Source organism: Fukomys damarensis, unplaced genomic scaffold, assembly GCF_012274545.1.
Source record: "Fukomys damarensis isolate Sample0158 unplaced genomic scaffold, DMR_v1.0_HiC HiC_scaffold_38, whole genome shotgun sequence".
Taxonomy (NCBI): Eukaryota; Metazoa; Chordata; class Mammalia; order Rodentia; family Bathyergidae; genus Fukomys; species Fukomys damarensis.
In genome coordinates, this window is record NW_022900950.1 from 62,268,851 (window position 1) to 62,277,028 (window position 8,178).

The following is an 8,178-nucleotide window of genomic DNA, read 5'->3' on the forward strand; positions in this document are numbered from 1 at the left end:
CTTCTTCCTTTCCTATCTTTATTGCTTTAATTTCTTTCTCTTGTCTAATTGCTGTGGCTAATGTTTCCAGAACTATATTGAAGAGAAGTGGTGATAGTGGCCATCCTTGTCTTGTTCCTGATTTTAACATGAAGGTTTTCAGTTTTTGGCCATTCAATATGATGTTGGCTGATGGTTTTTCATAAATAGCCTTTATTAAATTGAGGTATAGACCATCTATTCCAATTTTTTGCAGGGTTTTTATCATGAATGGGTGTTGAATTTTATCAAATGCTTTTTCTGCATCTATTGAAAGGATCATATGGTTTTTGTCCTTGACTTTGTTAATATAATGTATTACCTTCACTGACTTTCGTATGTTGAACCACCCTTGCATCTCTGGAATAAATCCGACTTGGTCATGATGGATGATCTTCTTAATAATCCTCTGTATTCTGTTTGCTAGTATCTTATTAAGGATTTTTGCATCTATAAGTGGCAGATAAGGTAAACTGATATGATGCTGAAGCTGGATTGTCTGTCAACTTGATTGGCTTGGGACTTACCTAGGGGATTAGTAAAGCACATTTCTGCATGTGTCTGAATGGATGCCAGAGGCTTGATTTTGGGTGCTATTCTGGTCTGTGGCCTATTTCTCTCTTTCTCTCTTCCTTTCCATTTGATGAGCAACTTTGTTCCATCACACACTTTCATGATGCTCCTGCCTTGGAGCCATCTGACCATGGACTGAATCCTATGAAACCATGAGCACATTAAATACTTCCTTCTTTAAATTGTGGATATTGAGTACTTAGACCTAGTCAACCAATTCAACTAATGATAGAGAGAATAAAATTTTTAATTTGTTTTACTTCCATAACTACTCTCAAAGATATTGAATTTGTGGGATTTTAAAATGTTTTTATGTTTTTAAATGTAAACAGCTTTTGGAAGTGGGTGGTGAAAAGGATTTAGAAGAGCTACCTGAAGTGCCACCAGGAAAACAAGAACCCTCCAATGGCCTTCACATTCTATCAGAAGAATAAGATGGATTATGAGAGGGTGAGAGAGAGTGGAAATAAAAACCTGGAAAATGTGGGCTTGTGGTCTTTCTTAAAACATTAGAAGTGGGTTCTGAAAACTGTGATCAGTGACCTTCATTCCAAACCAAGGAAGAATTCTGGAATGAATTATTAAACATTTCAGATGGATTGTATATTGTACAGAAGCACTAGGTTTTTTAATGCCACCAACCCTCTTACAATATTATTATGAGTACAAATTTACATTTTGTGGTGAATTTCTTAATATCCAGAAAAAATAAAAGGTAAGTGTCTGGAAATTCTTCTTAAAATATTTACTAAGTAAATAGTCCCCTACATTTTGTGATAGTGGGCATCCTTGTCTTCTTCCTGATTTTAACATGAAAGTTTCAGTTTTTGGCCAATTAATATGATGTTGGCTGTTGGTTTTTTATAGTAGCCTTTATTAACATGAGATATGGGCCATCTATTCCATTTTTTTTACAGGGTTTTCATCATGAATGGGTGTTGAATTTTGTTAAATGCTTTTTCTTTCTTTCATCTATCAAGAGGATCATATGATTTTTGTCCTTGGCTCTGTTAATATAGTGTATTACATTTATTGACTTACATATGTTGAACTATCCTTGAATCCCTGGAGTAAATCCAACTTGGTCAGTATGTATGATCTTCTTGATGATCCTCTGTATTCTGTTTGCTAGTATCTTATTAAGAATTTTTGCATCTATATTTATTAAGGAGATAGGTCTGTAGTTCTCTTTTTCAGTTGCATCTTTCCCTGGTTTGGGAATCAAAGTGATACTTGCTTCCAGGAATGAATTTGAAAGTATTGCTTCCCTTTCAATTTCCTTGAAAAGTTTGAAGAGTAATGACAGTAGTTCTTCTCTAAATGTCTTGTAAAGTTCAGCAGTGAATGCATCAAGACCGGGGCTTGTTTTCATTGGTAAACTTTTAATTACATTTTCAACTTCACTGATTGTAATTGGGGTGTTTAGAATTTTTTTATCTTCTTTGTTCAACTTCGGTAATTCATAAGTATCTAGAAATCTGTCCATTTCTTCTGTGTTTTCTTTTCTTTCTTTCCTTTTTTTTTTTTTTTTTTGTACTGGGGATTGAACTCGGGACCTTGAGCTTGCAAGGCAGGCCACCAAACCACTGAGCTAAATCATCCCCAGCCCTTCTTCTATGTTTTCCATTTTGTTAGAGTACAGGTTCCTCAAAGTAGGTATTGATTATCTGGATTTCTGTTGGATGTGTTGTGACTTCACCTTTTTCATTCCTAATTGGATGGATCTGAGCCTTTTCTTTCCTTTTTTTGATAAGGTTAGCTCAGGGTTTATCAATTTTATTTATTCTTTCAAAAGAATCAACTCTTTGATTCATTTATTTTTGTATTGTTTTCTTCGTTTCCATTGCATTGGTTTCTGCTCTAATCTTTATAATTTCCTCTGTTGTTCAAGCTATGGGTTTTTCTTGCTCTTGTTTTTCTAGGAGTCTAAGATTCATCATTAGGTTGTTTGTTTGAGCTTGCTCTGTTTTCCTATTGTGTGCATTCAGTGCTATGAATTTTCCACATAGAACTGCTTTCATTCTGTCCCATAGATTCCTGTATGTCTTATTGGCATTTTCATTTATTTGTAAAAAATTGTATAATTTCTTCTTTAATTTCCTCCTTGACCCATTGATTGTTCAGGAGAGTGTTGTTCAATTTCCATGTGTTTCTGAAGTTCCTACAGTTTCTTGTGCTGTTGATCTCCAGCTTGATTGCACTATGATCTGATAATATACAGAGAATAACTTCGATTCTTTTGCATTTATTGAAACCTGTTCTGTGAGCTAGTATGTGATCTATCTTAGAGAATGACCCATGTGCAGCCTAAAAAGATTTTATATTCTGATTTTGTGGGGTGGAACACTGTATAGATATCTATTAAGTCCACTCTTTCAAAAGCTCGGTTCAGTTCTAGTATTTCATTGTTGATTTTTTGCCTAGATGATCTGTCTATTTGTGAAAGTGGGGTATTTAGATCCCCCACTACAATTGTATTAGTGCTTATTTGGTTTTTCATGTTTCTTAATATTTCTTTTATATAGTTGGGGGCATTAATATTTGGTGCATATACGTTTATGATTGTTATCTCTTCCTCTTGAATTGTTCCCTTTACAAGGATATAGTGGCCTTCTTTGTCTCTTTTAATCAGTTTTTACTGATTTACTTTGTGAATAAGATTGCTATCCCTGCAATTTTCTGGGCTCCTGTTGCATGGAGAATTGTTTTCCATCCTTTCACTTTCAGTCTATGGGCTTCTTTTTGCACTAGGTCTGTATGTAACATTGTTGGATTTTGCTTCTTAATCCATTCTGCCAGTCTATTTCTCTTGATTGGTGAGTTGAGGCCAGTGATGGTTGTAACTGATATATATTGATTTATTATTGTCATGTTATAGGCCTTTTGTTGACTCTTTTTACTTTTTCACCTTCTCCTTTTAGTTTCTTGCCTTGCCTATTTGATTTGCTCTGCTGGGCCTCATGGTGTTGTTCCCTTCATTGTCTTTTTTCTAGGATCTTGTTTAGAATTGCGTGTAGTGCTGGTTTGGTATTCATGTAGTTTCTCAGGTGTTCTTTGTCATGAAAGTATCTTATTTCCCCCTCCATTTTGAAAGGGAGTTTTGCAGGCTACCTCATTCTAGGTTGGAGGTTGCTCTCCTTGACCTAAGGGTTTGTTTTGAAAAGTCTGCTGTGATTCTGATGGGCTTTCCTTTGAATGTGATTTGTTTCTTTTCTCTTACTGCTTGTAGTATTTTGTTCTTCTATTGGGTTTCCGGGATTTTGATTATTATATGTCTAGGTGTAGATTTTTTTTTATTGTGGCTAGTTGGGGTCCTATATGCCTCACTTATCTGAGTGTCAAATTTTCCCCCTCTGTTTGGGAAGTTTTCTGTCATTCTGTGAAGAGCTTTTTAAAGTTACTTGTATTTTCTCCTGCTACTTCATGGATTCCTATCAGTCTTATGTTATTCTTCTTTGCATCATCTAGGAGTTGTTGAATCAATTTCTCATGATCCCCTACTGTTTTTAAGAGACCTCTCTGTTCATGGTCACTGATTGCAATCTTATCTTCTATATCTGAGAGTCTATCTTCACATTCTTTTATTCTGTTGTGTACACTTTCAATGGAGTGTTTAATCTCCTGGATATCTGTTTGAATCTGTTTTATGGATTCCATTTCTTTCCTATGTTGGGTGTTTATTGTTTCCATTTCTTTCTTATGCTGGGCCTTCATAGCTTCTATTGTCCTGAGCTCATCTATTTTTTTTTCTTTCAGTTTCTGTTCTAGAGTCTCGAATCACGACTTTCATTTTGCTCACCATCTCTATGGTTATCTGGGAAATTATTTCTGTTTTGAATTTTTCTAGAGCCTGATTGATCTGTTTTGTTACTTCCTGTGCTTTGAATTCAGGGTGACTTGGTGGTTCACTATCGGCCTTTTCATCCTCATTTGCACTACTATTTGCCACTGGTGAATTGGAAGTCTGTCTTTGTCTCTTGCTTAAGTGTTTTCTCATTTTTGTTTTTGTTGTTGGGCTGTCCTTGGTTTAATCTCTGTGTTATCACCCAAATCTTCCTGATATTGTTGTGCCCTAGCTTTTTGGTCTCTAACGACTCACAGACATTCTCATCTTCATAACATCAGAGAAAACAGCTCATCAAATCAACCACAATCCTTTATCCCAACTGATACATTCAGCAACATAATATGATCAAGCACAACTTGGAAATTGACCACTTGTGGTAGTCACTAGTCTATCACCCTTAAACCATGTGAAGTAAGTTGAAATAAAGAATCAGTCCAAAATATGTCTGCAGTGAACAAACTTTTCAACATAGCATATTTACCATTTAGGATGGGGGCTCAGACAGAGGTTGGATGAGAGGAGTAGATAAGTAAAACAGTTGGAGAAGGTTTCAAGTGAAGCCAGAGGACATAGAATAACCACACAATCTTCAGGAAACTGTTAAATTCAAAGGGTATAGAAAGAGTAGAAGTATAAGGACAGGAATATATCCTCTTAGCATTAATAGGGGCTCGCTTTCCCTTGAAACTACTGACCCCTGTGTGAGGTAGAATGACAGAAGAAAAGAATATAAAAGAGAAAAAAATGATAAAAGAAGAAATCTGAGTTAGGGCAGGAGCAGAAACAGAAAGGGAGATGAGGGATAATATGGTGGAGCAAGAGACAGTTGTAGAAAGAGGACAGAAAAAAAGAATTTGCAGAGTGGAATGAAGAAAGAAAAAGAATTTAGAAGAAATCTGTTAGGGCAGGAGCAGAAACAGAAAGGGAGATGAGGGATAATATGGTGGAGCAAGAGACAGTTGTAGAAAGAGGACAGAAAAAAAGAATTTGCAGAGTGGAATGAAGAAAGAAAAAGAATTTGAAGGGCCCCTTTCGGACTATATCTCTGCTGTTATAATATACAACATGCACAGCCATGTGCCGAACCAAGACCCTTGATCTCAGCTAGCTGATGGCAGAACTCCATGATGCAGACTGACCTCAGGCTCCAAGGCCCAGATTGAGTTCCCCAGGTTCCTGAAGAGTTGAACTCCATACCATTCTACTACAGCTTTCCCAAACCCTTTCTTTAAAGATGTTCAAAGTTGGGAGCTCAGAAAAATACCCTTTATGACCACCTCTACCTCTACAGATTGGGTCCAAAGACTGGCACAATCAGGAGGTCTGAGAGTGTGTGTGGGGGTGGGGTTCAGAGGCACCCACGCGGCTACCTTCCTGGTGCTGAAATGATGGCAGCAGCCCAGCAGGGGAGGGCGTGGCTACCCATCCCAGGGACTGGGCCCAAGCAGGCCCTCCTGGAGCTGGAGAGATGGCCAAGTTCTGTTTAAAAAAAAAAACAACGCACCTATGACTTCAAACATTTTACCTACTTTGTTTTCCAGGTGGTTCAGTGTTTTTGTTTTAATGTTTAGATCTTTGATCCATTTTTATTTTAATTTAGTATATAAAGATAGGGTCCTGCTTCAATCTTCTCCAAACAGATATCCAGTTTTCCTCATCCCATCTGTTGAATAGACTGCTTTTCCAACATCATGTCCTTTTCACCCTTTTGTCAAAGATCAAATAGCTACTTGTGTCTGGGAATATTGTATCCTCTATTCTGTTCCGTTGATCCACATGTCTGTTTTTGTGCCTGTACCATGCCATTTTTATCACTGTAGATTTGTAGTATAGCTTGAAGTCTGTTATTGCAATGTTTCCTGCTTTGCTTTGTTGCCCAAGATTACTTTTGCTCTTCTGGTTCCATGTGAATTTTAAGGTTGTTTTCTCTATATATATCAAGTAAGTTATTGGTATTTTGAGTGGGATTGCATTGAATCTGTGTAACAATTTTGGAAGTATGAACATTTTGATAATATTGCTTCTGCTCATCCAGGAGGAAGGAACATTTTTCTATTTTCTGATATCTTTAATCTCTTTTTTCAAAGTACTATTGTTTTCTTTGTATAGGTCTTTCACTTTCTTTGTTAGGTGAATTGCTAAGTTATTTAATTTTTCTTGATGTTATCATAAATGTTGTTTTTGTGATTTATCTTTCATTGAATTTATTATTGGTACACAAAGACTTTTGATTTTTATATGTCAATTTTGCACCCTACTACACTGCTGAAGTTCATTATTCTGAGAGTTTTTTTGGTGGAGTTCTTTGATTGTCTATGTAGACTATCATATCATCTGCAAATAATTTGAGTTCTTCCTTTTTTATGTGTATCCCTTTTATTCCTTTCTCTTCCCTGATTGCTCTGGCTAATGTTTTGAGTACTATATCAAATAGAAGTGGTGATAGAAAGTATCCTTCTGTTGTTCCTGATATAGAAGGAATGCTTTCAGTTTTTACCCATTTAATATGATATTAGTCATTTTTTGTCATAAGTAGCTTTATCAAATTCACATATGGTCCTATACCTATTTTCTTCAGGGTTCTTATCATGCATGGATGCTGGACTTTGTCAAAAGCCTTTTCTACTTCTATTGATGTGATTATGTGGTTTTATCTTATTTCTGTTTATGTGGTATATTACATTTATTCATTTGCATATGTTAAACCATTGCATCTCTGGAATGAAGTTTACCTTGGTCATGATGGTTTACTTGGTTTTAATGATGCAGTGCATTCTACTTGCTATTATCCTGTTGAGGATTTTTGCATCTATATTTATTAAGAAGATTGACCTGTAGTTCTCTTTTTTTTGGTGAGCCTTTATCTAGTTTTGGGATAAGAATGAGGCTGGCTTGCATAAATGAGTTTAGGAGTACTCATCCCCTTTCAATCTTTTGAAGAATATTGGCTCTGTAGTCTTCAGCAGTGACTCTGTCAGGTCCTATGCTTTTTCTGGTTCATAAGATTTTTTATTATATCTTAAATTCATTGCTTGTTATTGACCAGTTCAGCATTTTTGCTTCTTGTTTGATTTCTGGCTTTGGTAATTTGCATGAGTCTAGGAATCAATTTCTTTAAGATTTTCCAACTTGTTGGTATGTAATTTTCATAGTTATTATCTTCTGGATTTTGATGGTATCTGTTTTGAGATTGCCTTTTTCATTTTTAATTGCACTGATGTCTTTTCTCTCTTTTGGTAAGTTTGGCTACTGGTTTATCTATTTTGTTTATTTTTTCAAAGAATCAACTCATTTTATTTTCTTTTTAGTCTCAATTTCATTGATTTCCATGCTAATATTTGTGACTTCCCTCCCTAAGTTTGGTTTGGGCCCGGATTGGTGTTGTTTCTCAAGTATGTTAAAATTCCTCATACAGTTATTTATTTGAACTCACTCATTTTCCTGACATGACCACTGATTACAATATATTTCCCTCTTAGTACTGCTTTCATTGTGCCCAGAGGTTCTGTTATAGGCATTGTCATTAAATTCCAGAAATTGTTTAATTCTTTCCTTGATTGCGTCTATGACCCATTGGTTGTTCAGGAGTGTGTTGTTAATTTTGTAGGTGCTTCTGAATTTTCTGTGATTTCTTCTGTGCTTGATTTCTATTTTCATTGCTGAATAGTCTGATAGTAAATATGGAATGATTTTGATTCTTTTATATTTATTTTAGTTGGCGTTTTGGACTAGTATGTGAT